Here is a 14,232-nt window from a genome sequence, read left to right as displayed (position 1 = left end):
GAGAGACTGAAGAGCTCTGAAACCTCATAGGGTGGCGCAAAGGTCAACACATAAGCTGAAATTAGTGCTTCTAAGTCATCAATTTTTTTTTTTATTTTCTTTTTTTCCCAAAATATCTGCCTAATAAAGGATTCTAGTAATAATCTCCATGTTTCAGGGAATTGTCTGTACCAATAGCACAGAAACTATGTTTTTGGCAATGACCACATTTCCACAGGAGTAGCACTCATTCCACTCTTTGCTCAAGTTAATGCTTCACATAAATTTTAATTGAAATAAGAAAAAAAAGCTAGCATATTCCAGATCATTACACAATTATTCAAGATGAGTTTTACCTTTCACCTATTCTGTAGCCCAGTAAGTATTTATTGTAAAGAGACACTGAGGCCTCTCTGGAGTCTGTGCACCAAAAGGATGGACAGGTTCCAAGTAGTCTATCAAAACAGGGAAGTCTTGTCAAAAGCTGAGTAATTCTGAGCACCCCAGAAACAGTCCTTTTCATCATGGGGAATTTCAGCAGCAAAAATATAGGCTCTTGCATAGTTTGGATCTAAATTTTGGTTGTTGATACCTATATAGATAACTAATTTGAGTGAAGCAAAAGTATCCATTTCCTATAAATATTCCCCTATAAATCTTAACTTCTTCTTTGCACTATAAGAGATTTACTACTAAGGAGGTATTTATGGATGTATTTAGGCATTCTAGGATGCATAGGCACTTTAGGAAGCCACTTCAGGAAGCCACTTCTGTATTCAGAAGTTCCTAGGTACCAAACTTCCATTGCAATTACATTCCTCAAACTTGCTCCTTTTCTCTGACTGAACTTTTATTGAGCTTCATTTAAAATATATACTTTTTTTTTTGCTGTGGTTGCAGTAAAAATCACTATACTGCAAACAATACTTTTCCGATAACCATTCCAGCAGATGAAAAATAATATATGCAACATTGCCTACCCAGCTGAGCTTGTAAAATTCTTATTTGGGAAAGAGCAAACTAGCATTATTTTCTTCAAAAAATGTGCTCTTGTCATTTTTGCACTCTTACAGAAAATGGCTTTACCAGTTTATGACTACTCCTGCCTGAAAGGGAAGTAGGAGGAGGGCAGATATTTTTTATTTATGAATACTCCTGTAAGTGATATCCCTATAATACCCACAGAATTTGATATAGTCATTTAAGGTTTTCCTACCACTGTTTTATTTCTTCAATTTTTTTTATGTTGATAACTTCCGTCATATATGTAAAAAAAATCTGTTGTAATTCCAAGTTGTTTGAGAATTAGCAGACAAAAACCAGATAGCTGGAACAGATTACAGACAGTATTCTGGTTTGTCTTAAAGATTAAATTTATTTGCAGGTATAATTTCCCCTCAAGATACGATGATTCATTGTTTTTCTGTGTCTATATGTAAATCTTAAATAATCAATCATTTTTAAGCAGTTTCCATTAGGAACATTTGTTGTCAAGTTGCTTTTACATTAAATCTTCATATATTGTTTTAGAAATATGAGCTTTAGGATATAAGATTCATTGTAATAATATGACTGTTTTGCAAAGCCATAATAGAGTCTAATATGAACGTAGTACATATCAGCATTGCCTAGCTGTAGTATACGTGAATTTGCAACAATTATTACTTCACTGTGTAAACTGAAAGAATATTTTCCTTAAAAGTCTCCTTTTCACAGTCTTGGCAAACATCTCTTTGCATGTTTCACTGCAGAAATTGAACAGAATTTTGTTAATAATCTGTGCTTGCTATTACTTTTTCTTTATGTTTTAATTCTGCCATAGAAGCAGGAACATTATGGGAGAAGAGGTATTCTCCAAGCATATTTTACCTCATGTTGCAGCTAGCAGTGTGGAAAGAAGATAGCCTTATTCTTACCCTGTTATACTGCAGTAACTGTCCAAGAAGGGAGAAATGTTTTTCCCTTTAATTATATTTGCTTTTATTATATAAATCTTCAGAGCTAAAGACATACTTATAGCAAACCTCTGGTCCAGCCCTATTCTCTGAAATCATGGACAAAACATTTTACAAATTCTGAAGCCCCAGGAACTTCAGTTTCAGTGTCCATACTTCTGCATAGATCAGGCAATGCTCCACAAGCTGTAGGCATTTTCTTCAATTCCCCAAAGAAAAAATGAAAGACATCTCAGTTTCAGTAACAATATGTTAATACCACTTCCTAAATGCATTCAGAATATATTTAACTGGTGCTGACTGGCAAGCGTCCTGAGTTAGGTCTCCATGGCCTTATTCAGGTCCTGAAAGCAGAATTCAGTAATGAGCATGTTTAGATCACAGAAGCCATGTGCCTGCCTTAGCACTCAACTCTGCACCGAATAATTCACCATCCTGCAACTTACACAGAGAATTTTCACACTGTGCTGCCATATGCCAAGTAGATGTCCCTCAAGAAGGAGTCTACCTGGGACTCTTGTGTGTGGATAGGAGGAGTTAACTAATTCATTAACATTGATGTCTAAATTCAGACATAAGCATCTTCTTGCTGTAATCTCTTCATTCCACAAACCTTATGACTTTGGCTAATTTCTTATAAACTGTTTTAATTTTTCTTCTCAATAAAGTTCCTCAATGAGACTATGTTTTCCTCACTGTTGAGTCTTTCTTACTCTTTTCCTTTCTTTCTTCCAACCATTAGTTATAGTTTTTGTTCTATTTTTCAGTTAAAAATGTTTGTGTCTTTTCAAATTAAAATGTTCTTCAATGGTACTTCTTTGAATCTTCCTCAGTGAATCTGAATCAATGGTAATATATTATTCTATTCTTGTATTTTCTTCTCTTCTCTATTTCTTACACAACAGTTCTGAACTATCTGCAGATTCCTTACTGATTATCTCTTTAGAAATCCCTTACTACAACGCCCATGTTCTGATTTATTTCTTCTGTCCCCAATTCCCTGTGTAAGGATTTCAAAGTGTGAATGAGAAGTGAGTAAAAAACACCAAAACATAAAACCACTAATAAGGAACCTGTATATCTAAGAGCTGAATATATCTTTCAGCTGAAAGGTAGTATGGGCATAAGTTTTTGTTTATACCTATTGTAACATATCTAATTAGGCAAGTATTCTTGACAAAGTTTATTACAAATCACCTATGAATGTACTAATGAAAATGTTCTGCATGATTTTATTTCATTTCATTACATAGCCAGCTTGTTTCCTGGCCAAGCAAACTAACATGCTTGTATTATGAGCTGATTTTTTGAATCCCTTCCAAAAGGAGTTCAAAATCAGCCTAAGCATCTCTTCCTTCTAAACAAAATTGAAGAACTATAACTAAGGATTCATTTATTTTATAAATTCTGCCCTTTTCTAATGACAAACAGATGTCAGTCTTCACAAATTTTGTCATTATTCAGAATTTAATGTTTGGTTTTTTGGCCACACCAGTCCTCCAACATTTGTTGCAACAGTAAAATCTACTTTGACCACAGTGGAACACAGCCTGGCCTGAGGCACAAGTGATGTTTATGAAAGGTGGCCCAGACTGCACACTAAAATGTTGGAAGTTGGTTATCCTTCAACACCATCCTCAGTCAGATGATTGGTTTTGTGGATTGATTGAAAGGGGAGAAATATTACATAGGAAAGGTATATAGAAGGGCATAAAAAACCTTTTTTTTTTTCTTTTCATTTTTCATCCATAGAATGAAGACCTGGTCTGAGGAACAGGTGCAAGATGCACAAGTAGCAGTGTGGATTTTAAGAACCATATGACTTTGTTTTGGACCAAAAGAATTCATCTAAGTGCCATCTAAATGGTAATGTTATTATATGGAAATATAGATGAGTTAAAATCAGATTTAGTGAGATTTAGTTTTTCTTCTTTTAAAATCTATTGTAATGGATATAATATGACATAATAAAATATATTAATGTGATACAATAGTAATTTATGTAATACAATTGTCATGGTTTAACCCTGGCTGGCGCCTAAGCACCACACAGCCGCTCATTCACTCCCCCTCTCCAATGGGACGGGGGAGAGAATCAGAAGAGTGAAAGTGAGAAAACTCGTGGGTTGAGATAAAAACAGTTTAATAGGACAAACAAAAAAAGAAAAAATTAATAACAATAATAATATATACAAAACAAGTGATGAACAGCACAATTTCTTACCACCTGAAGGTGATGCTATGCAAGACCCCCAGCTGCTACACAAGGCCCCCACTGCCCTTCATCTCAGCCCACACACACAAGCAAAGAAAGACACGGAATTCAGTCACCACTTCCCGTGGGCAGGCACATGTTCAGCCATCTCCAGGAAAGCAGGGCTCCATCACACGTAACAGTTATTTGGGAAGACAAACGCCATCACCCTGAAGATGATGCTGCACAAGACCCCCAGCTGCCACGCCTCTCAGCCAACCCCCCCCCAGTTATAAACGGAACATGACATTGTATGGAATGGAATATCCCTTTGGTCAGTTGGGGTCACCTGTCCTGTCTGTGTCCCCTCCAGCTTCTTGGGTGCCCCCAGCCATCCCGCTGGTGGAATGGTGGGAGAAGCAGAAAAGGCCTTGGCTCTGTGTAAGCACTGCTCAACAATAACAAAAAACCACCTCTTTATAACAAAAACATCTCTATATTATCAACACTGTTTTCAGCACAAATCCAAACACAGCCCTATACTAGCTACTATGAAGAAAATTAACTCTATCATCTGAGCTGAAAACAGAACAATACAATACAATAGAATAATGGTGGGAGAGTGTATTTTTAAAGTCCAAGAGCATGAACAACCTATATTCTTACTCATATAATTGTGAGTAGTAGGCTTACACCACAGAGAGCCAGCAGTAAACACAACTACCGTAGTTTTAGAAAATTTATTTGCAAAGAATAAAAAAATGATAAAAATAAAAGGGAAGCAAAACCCCAGAAGTATATATTTTTATTCACTGTTTTTCAGTCTCCTTTACCTAAAAATTAACTATCAGTGTCACGTATTGCATATACTATATTTGTATGTATTTTAAGGCTTTTTAAAAATTAATCACCATAATAATAGTTTTTAATGATTTCTTGGACATACTTTATTCTTGGTGAAAGGAATTAGCAGAACAAATGCTTGTACATTAAACTTTTGAGCTATAATTATGAAATATCATTTTATGAGTGTTTTATTGATGATGACTACCTATGATGGAGGAATAAAGTACTTCTCACAGAACAGGAGAGATTAAGTCTACCAAAAGATGTCAATGCTTCATGAAGAATCAAATGGGGTTGAAAGCAAACGTCAACTGTAAATCAACCCCAACAGAGGTTTTCAGACATTTTCTAAAAGCTTCTCACTTCCTTACTTACAGGGAACTTCTGCTACAGAGTAAGTTGAAACAGTTTTTATAAATGCAGAGAGGAAGTCCTAAATACTACTACAGAGTCTCTGCATACAGTAACTTCAGATTTCATACTTCAACTTACTTAAAATTCTGACAACATATGTCAGAGCCAAAAAACTTTAGTGCAAAAATCACATTCGTACAAGTTGAAAAAAAAGTTCCTTTTTCCCTGCACAAAAAAAAAAAAAAAAGTCTGGCAGGTTTTTTATAGTATTTAAGCAATAGTTCTTCTTAGTTAGTATTTAAACAAACAGCATATTTTTAAGAAGTTTCAGTGCATTAGGTCATGGCATTCTTATATCTGATCTGTACAAAGCTTCCTGATTCCTGAACCTGTGACCCGGAATATTGTTGAAAACTTTATTGCAATTTGTTTCCCCGATACCTTTCCATGTTTTCCTGTATCCAGATATGTCCCTGTACACACAGAGATTGTATCCTGCTTCTTTTTTTTCTTCTATAAAACATGTTAAAGTATAAAACCTGTTTTGATATTTTTATTAAACTGTAGTAAGAAAACTGCTTTAATTGTCTAGGCACAGAAGCATATATTGTTGCAACTTCTTCAACAGTTCCAAAGGCAAATATTTGTATAATTTTTTGCAGATTTACAGGCATGGCCTGCATATCCTGAGGGACAGGTCAATTCAACCTCAGTGACAGCATTCTACTGATACAGTTGTACTGCCATTCACTGTATGCTAGATAACTCTACTTCTAAATGAGATAATTAGATATTGAAGAATTTTTAAAAATTAATTTCTTACACTCAACTAGATTACAAGAAAATTTCTAAAAGAAATAAAATCAGATTAAAACAGGAACACAGAAGCATGTCTGTTACTCAAAGATAAAAATTGCATATCAATGGAGACATGAAAGCAACAAGTTTAAATATATTTGTATGTTTGGATACTGAATGGACAGAAAACTTCACTGGAAATACCTGACAAAACTAAAATTTCTTCATTGTAAAACCTAAATATTTTCAAAATGTCCTTTCTGCTGCTGAATTCTGACTTGCAATGAACACTCTTTTTAGAGAACTTGTTAAAACAAAACATCACCCTGTCTTTCTTATGACCGTGATGCGTACTGTGTTATGTCATTAACTCACATCATTCTCATTTTTACTAGCATTTCCAAGTAAGTGAACAAGGTCATGGAGCACGCTTAGCAATACACAGTGCTGCTTTGATATTGATAGGCAGGAACATCAAAGTAAAAACTGGAGTATTGCATGTATGCCAAAGAAGCAATGGGTTAACTGTTTAAGAAATCCCAAACCAAGACTAACCCGAGGATGCAGTAGGTTCATGTCTTCACCATGTGTATGCTCCTCTAGACATGAGCCCAAAGATTTAAAAGAAAAAAAAAAAATTACATCTTAAGTATGTGTAAAAACAAATACTTATGAACGTGGTGTGATGAGAGTATGGAATGTAAGTTACAAATAAGATATAAGGAAGAAATTCAAATTTGTCCTATGGTTACAGTTCTGGTATGGCTGTGTATAAGGGTCATTGTGCACATCTGGTGCACTTACCAATTCTCTGAGTTGTTCGGGTGCTCCCTTCCCAGTGGGGCTCTGCACAGGAGAGAATGGGCTAATTGGAGACAACAGGCAAAGTTGAAACAAGAGGGTTGTTTGAGCTGATAACAGCCTTCATTGCTGTGGTGGTTTAGCCCCAGGTGGCAGCTAAATGCCATGCGACCACTCCTTGCCCTCTTCCCTCCTGCAGTGGGATGAAGAGGAGAATCGGAGGAAAAAGGTAAACTTGTGGGTTGGGATAAGGACAGTTTACTAGAACAGCAAAGGAAGAGGAAAATAACAATACTTATAAAAGAATACACAAAGCTAGGTGATACACAATGCAATCTGCTCACTCTGTGAGCCCAACACCCAGCCCATCCCTGAATAGCCACCCCTCCTCCCCAGCCAGCCCCCTTTATATACTGAGCATGACATTATATGGTATGGAATACACCTTTGGCTAGTTTGTGTCAGCTGTTCTGCCTGTGTTCCCTCCCAGCTTCTTGTGAAAATTAACTCTAGCCCAGCCAAAAAAACAAGACAACTGCAAAGTATGGACTGACTACTGCAGGAAGTGTCCAGGTGGGAGCCGGCCCAGAGTAACTCCAGCAGCCTCTGCTGGGCCCCAACTAACTAACACCCTGGGTGGAGAAGTCTGAGAGGCACAGTGACTGCCCTGGGGAATCTTGCTGCAGAAGTGGCCAGGCTGCATTCAGAGGAGTCTTTGTGAACAGTCAGTAGAAAAGGTTCTCGAGAATGTGGCAATGCTTGCATAAACAGCCTTTGGTACAAACTTCAGATACTTAAGAGATATCTTGCACATAATTTAAGGTAATCAACTCTATGCAAAGACCCAGATACATTAGCTTTTTTTTTTTTTTTGACAGTCTGTCTATGAGTGTCTGTGCAACAATATGTAATGAACACAAGAGTTGCTGGTTCACAGTGAAGCACTCAGCCGAACATATAAAAATTGTCCTGGTTCTGGCAAGCATAGAGTTAATTTCACAAGGAGCCAGGACAGGTGACCCAAGCTGGCCGGGAGCTATTCCATACCATATGACATCATGCTCACCATAAAAGGGGGCTAGTCGGGCAGGAGCGGGTTGAGCGTCAGGTGGGTCGGTAAATTGTTCTCTGTTATCACCCATTGTGAGTATCTGTTACCAGTACTGTTGTTGATTGTTCCCCTCTCCCTTGCTGTCCCAGTAAACTGCCCTTATCCCAGCCCTCGAGGCTTTGCCGTTGTTTTTCCGTTCTCCTCCCCAGCCCGCCACGGGAGGGGTGAGCGAGCGGCGCATGGCACCCGGCTGGGGCTAAACCACGTCAAAATAAAATAAAAAACAATAGAGAAAAAATTTGTAATCTCCTTCTGTTTTCTGATTGAGTCATTTAGTCTCTTATTACACCAAGGCAGATGTAGAAAGAAGTCTAAAGAGTTGCTGAAAGAATCTATAGAATCATCCAGCAATCACTATTGATGTAGTATGAATGGATGGAATTATTTCTTACAATCTCCAGTATAAAAAGAAAAAAAGTGAAATGACATTATCTTCCAGTGGTGTTTGGAGAACACCATTGAGATTACCTCCAGACTATAACTTCACTGGGGAAAAGGACAGTATCCAAAATCCTTCTGATTCTAACAGCTTAAGATTCAGAGGATTATCATGTATTATCAAGTTCAAATACTATTCTGTAAATAATTTTGCTTGACTACCACTTCGATATAGGTATTGCCAAGTCTGAAATACCTCTCTCACATTTTACAAATTCTTTAAGTAGAGTTTCACCTGCTTTTCAGAAGGAAATACAACGTCTTACCAGGTAACATGTTTTTTTGCATATTATTTCAGAATAAGAAGAGTCTCAGAACATATTCTAGACAGCCATTCAACTCATTAAGGTAAAGGAATAGCAGTAAGTGTACTGAAAGCTGGAACATGTCTTAGGAATACATATCAAACTAACAAGCAAAAAGTACACAAGATTTAAAATCATAAAAAATGAGCGAATCCAGGGTACAAATCCCTGCTTTGTTTCACTTAACATGCAGTTGAAAAGCAACACTAAAATCTCAGTGAAGTGGGTGTGGTTGGACATGATATTTTGGTTTTGGATGAATTCATGGAATGCATATATCCTTATGCCCTTCCACACCTCTCCCAGCTTCTTCCCAATAAAATAAATATCCTTTGAGGTAGTGTGGTGGGTTGAGCCTGGCTGGGGGCCAGGTGCCCACCAGAGCCGCTCTCTCACTCCCCTTATTCACTAAACAGGGGAGAAAAGGCATAACGAAATGCTTGTAGGTCGAGATAAGGACAGGGAGAGATCACTCTCTAATTATCGTCACGAGCAAAACAGACCAAACTTAGAGAGGGAATTCATCTAATCTATTACTAGGCAAAACAGTAGAGGAATGAGAAAATAAAATCAACTCTTAAAACACCTCCCCCCACCCCTCCCATCCTCCCGGGCTCAACTTCACTCCCGGCTTCAACCTTCCCCCCCTCAGCGGCACAGGGGGACGGGGAATGGGGGTTACGGTCAGTTCAGCACACGGTGTTTCTGCCGCCTCTTCATCCTCAGGGGGAGGACTCCTCTCATCGTTCCCCTGCTCCAGCATGGAGTCCCTCTCACAGGGTGCAGACCTTCAGGAGCAAACTGCTCCAGCGTGGGGACCCCCACGGGGTCACAAGTCCTGCCAGCAAACCTGCCCTGGCGTGGGCTCCACTCTGCACAGGTCCACCGGTCCGGCCAGGAACTTGCTCCAGCATGGGCCTCCCACAGGCCACAGCCTCCTTCAGGTGCCTCCACCTGCTCCAGCATGGGGTCCTCCATGGGCTGCAGGTGGAATCTCTACACCCCCTCATCCTTCCTCCATGGGCTGCAGGGGGACAGCCTGCTTCACCATGGTCTTCACCACGGGCTGCAGGGGGATCTCTGCTCCGGCGCCTGGAGCTCCCCCTCCCCCTCCATCTGCACTGACCTTGGTGTCTGCAGAGTTTCTTACATCTTCTCACTCCTCTCCCCGGCTGCAAAAGCTCTCTCTAAGTGTTTTTCTTCTTCTTAAATATGTTATCACAGAGGCGCTGATTGGCTTGGCCTTGGCCAGGGGCGGGCCCGTCTTAGAGCCGGCTGGCATTGGCTCTATCAGACACAGCGGGAGCTTCTAGCAGCTTCTCACAGAAGCCACCCCTGTAGCCCCCCCTGCTACCAAAACCCTGCCACGCAAACCCAACACAGGTAGTCATTTTAATTTTTAACCAACAATACTGTCACCGAAATCCGGGAATAAACCTCGTAACACCAATGTAGTGTTAAAAGGCAGGCATTCTTTATTGCAGCGCTGGATGCACGGGGGATAGCTCCACCCAACGTGCATGCCAGGTGATCACCAACACACAGGTTATGTAGGATCAAAACATACATATTCATTATTTTTCCAGGAAAAGGCAGTCCTATGATAATCATTTCTTGGAATCCATTTCCATATTCTCCTTCCTGTTACGCATGCTCAGTGATTTGAGTTGGTGGTCCTCAAGGGGTCTCTGGTGGTCGTCAGTGGTCTTGCACCTGTGTCTGCTGGATGACCTCCTTCATGCAGGCATGCGCAGTATCCTTGCTGTGAATGCACCTGTCCATAGCAACTTACTTCATAAGATTAATATCTCCAAACCTATTGTTCAGTTTGGTAGGGACTGTACATGGAACATAGCAGCACTGTACCTTGCCATGGGCAGTTAGCTTCATTACCTATTACCTTGGTTACAAACTAATTATCTCAACCTGATTCTATAGTTTCTGTTTCATGGCCCCTATCCCACAGTTACATTTCCCCCCTTTGGAAGTTTTGAAATAATAACTTTTCAATACTTCCACTCATATTGTCCTATCCTAGACACATTACAGATGTTCTTAAACTTCTAACCGTAGCATCTACACCCCAGTGTGTCTGCTCATGTTTCTCTTTTGCAATTTCTAACATAACTTGTGGAGTTACTATTACCTGATTTTCTGGTGTTACCCACCATCCTTCGGTATTCTGAGATGCTTTTAAGTGCTCTGCCAATTGTTCATCTAGTTTGCTGTATCTTGCTTTTAAATTTGGAATTTTCATCTGTTTTACTGGTACTAGTGCAAGGATACCTTGTCCTGCAGCCTCTTTTGCAGCTTTATCTGCCAATCGATTACCGTCTGACCAAACTGATGAGCCTTGCAATGCATTGCAGCCACTTCCTTCAGTTTCTGCACATCTTGTAGGAGTTGTCTTATTGGTGATCCTTGGGCTGATAACAGTCCTCTTTCTTTCCAGATGGCTCCATGAGCATGGATCACACCAAATGCATATTTGGAATCCCTCTGTATGTTTACCCTTTTCCCTTCTACCATCCGTAAAGCCTGCTTTAACGCCACCAATTCTGCTTTCTGCGCTAATGTATTTGCAGGTAGTGTCCCTGACTCCAATACCTTGTCGGTGGTAACAACAGCATGTCTGGCCATTCGGCTTCCTTCTTGCATGAAACTGCTTCCGTCCGTAAACAGTTCCAGATCAGGATCCTTCAAAGGTTCGTCTGTCAGGTCCGGCCTGCAGGAATAAACTTGTTCAATGGTTAGCAGGCAATCATGTTCCAATTTCTCGGTAGGATTTTTTTGTTGACAGGAACATTGCTGGATTTACAATTGCTGTTGTTTTTAATTCCACATCATCTTGTTCCAATAGGACAACCTGGTATTTCAACATTCTGCTAGGGGATAGCCAGTGACCCCCCTTTCGTTCTAAGACAGTTATTACCATATGTGGTACATATACCACTATCATTTGGCCCATAGTCAATTTTCGAGCTTCCTGAATCAGCGGCACCGTTGCTGCCACAGCACGCAAACATCCCGGCCATCCTTTACTCACGTTGTCAGGTTGTTTGGAGAAGTACCCCACCGGTCACTTCCAAGATCCTGGCCGTTGCGCCAGCACTCCAAGGGCCAGATGTTGCCTTTCGTGCACAAACAGCTCAAAAGGTTTGGTTAGATCAGGTAGACCCAATGCGGGAGCCATCCTTAATGCCTTTTTGAGTTCTTTAAATGATTTGTGGCATTCAGGTGTCCAAATCAAATATTGGTCTTTGGATTCCTTCAGGGCTTCATATAGGGGTTTCACATACAGTCCATGTGTTGGGTTTGTGTGGCAAGGTTTTGGTAGCGGGGGGGCTACAGGGGTGGCTTCTCTGAGAAGCTGCTAGAAGCTCCCGCTGTGTCTGATAGAGCCAATGCCAGCCGGCTCTAAGACGGGCCCGCCGCTGGCCAAGGCCAAGCCAATCAGCGCCTCTGTGATAACATATTTAAGAAGAAGAAAAACACTTAGAGAGAGAGCTTTTGCAGCCGGGGAGAGGAGTGAGAAGATGTAAGAAACTCTGCAGACACCAAGGTCAGTGCAGATGGAGGGGGAGGGGGAGCTCCAGGCGCCGGAGCAGAGATCCCCCTGCAGCCCGTGGTGAAGACCACGGTGAAGCAGGCTGTCCCCCTGCAGCCCATGGAGGAAGGATGAGGGGGTGTAGAGATTCCACCTGCAGCCCGTGGAGGACCCCACGCCGGAGCAGGTGGAGGCACCTGAAGGAGGCTGAGGCCCGTGGGAAGCCCACGCTGGAGCAAGTTCCTGGCCGGACCGGTGGACCCATGCAGAGGGGAGCCCATGCCAGGGCAGGTTTGCTGGCAGGACTTGTGGCCCCGTGGGGGACCCCACGCTGGAGCAGTTTGCTCCTGAAGGTCTGCACCCCGTGAGAGGGACTCCATGCTGGAGCAGGGGAACGATGAGAGGAGTCCTCCCCCTGAGGATGAAGAGGCGGCAGAAACACCGTGAGATGAACTGACTGTAACCCCCATTCCCCGTCCCCCTGTGCCGCTGAGGGGGGGAAGGTTGAAGCCGGGAGTGAAGTTGAGCCCGGGAGGATGGGAGGGGTGGGGGGAGGTGTTTTAAGAGTTGATTTTATTTTCTCATTCCTCTACTCTGTTTTGCCTAGTAATAAATTAGATGAATTCCCTCTCTAAGTTTGGTCTGTTTTGCTCGTGACGATAATTAGTGAGTGATCTCTCCCTGTCCTTATCTCGACCTACAAGCATTTCGTTATGCCTTTTCTCCCCTGTTTAGTGAATGACGGGAGTGAGAGAGCGGCTCTGGTGGGCACCTGGCCTCCAGCCAGGGTCAACCCACCACAGTCCATAACTTAGAATCCAGAGTCGACACCACCCAGTCATTCCCAGAAAGGCTCTCAGTTCCTTCGGACTGTTAGGTTCGGGGATCTGACAAATGGCTTCTTTCTTTTGTTTCCCAATTGTCTCTGTCCTTGAGATATCTCAAATCCCAAATAAATCACTGCTTCTTTCCCTATCTGGGCCTTGTTTCTGGAAACTCTGTATCCTCCTTGGCCCAGGAAATTCAATAAACTGGTGGTCATTTCAAAACATGTTTCTTTGCTTTCTGCTGCTATCATAATGTCATCCACATACTGTAATAATATACCTTCTCCTTGATTCTGTTTCTTCCACATTTCTAACTCTTTTGCCAATTGATTTCCAAATATTGTGGGGCTATTCTTAAATCCTTGTGGAAGTACAGTCCATGTTAGTTGCGTTTTTTGTCCTGTAGCCAGACTTTCCCATTCAAAAGCAAATATGCTTTGACTGTTTGTATCAAGAGGTATGCAAAAGAAGGCATCCTTTATAATCCACTACAGTAAACCATTTATGTTCCTCCTTCAAAGATGTCAGTAAAGTGTATGGATTGGCCACTACTGGGTGTATATCTTGAACTATTTGATTTATGGCCCTCAGGTCCTGAACCAATCGGTATTCCTTACCTCCTGATTTCCTTACTGGTAATATAGGGGTATTATATTCTGATTCACATTCTACCAACAGCCCATACTCTAGAAATTTTGTAATTAATTTCTCTAATCCCTTCCGGGCTTCCCACTTAATAGGATACTGTTTTTGTCTTACCGGCTTGGCTCCAGGTTTTAAAGTCACCTTTACCAGTTCTGCCAGTTTGGATCATCCTGGAACTTCACTTGCCCATACCAAAGGGGTTACTGTATTGTCCACCACTTCTGGAATTTGTTCTTCTTTGGAGGAATTCTGTAACATAAATACTCTCGCCTCTATGGCTTTTGATTCTGGTATTAGTAATCTGATTTCTCCATCTTTAAAAATTATTTGTGCATCTAATTTGCTTAATAAATCTTGTCCCAATAAGGGCAACGGACATTTGGGCATGTACAAAAATTGATGTGTTTTACCTACTATTTTCCCAGCTTAAAT

Source organism: Grus americana, chromosome Z (genome assembly GCF_028858705.1).
Source record: "Grus americana isolate bGruAme1 chromosome Z, bGruAme1.mat, whole genome shotgun sequence".
Taxonomy (NCBI): domain Eukaryota; kingdom Metazoa; phylum Chordata; class Aves; order Gruiformes; family Gruidae; genus Grus; species Grus americana.
The sequence above is the reverse complement of the archived record's forward strand: the minus strand, read 5'-3'. Positions refer to the sequence as shown.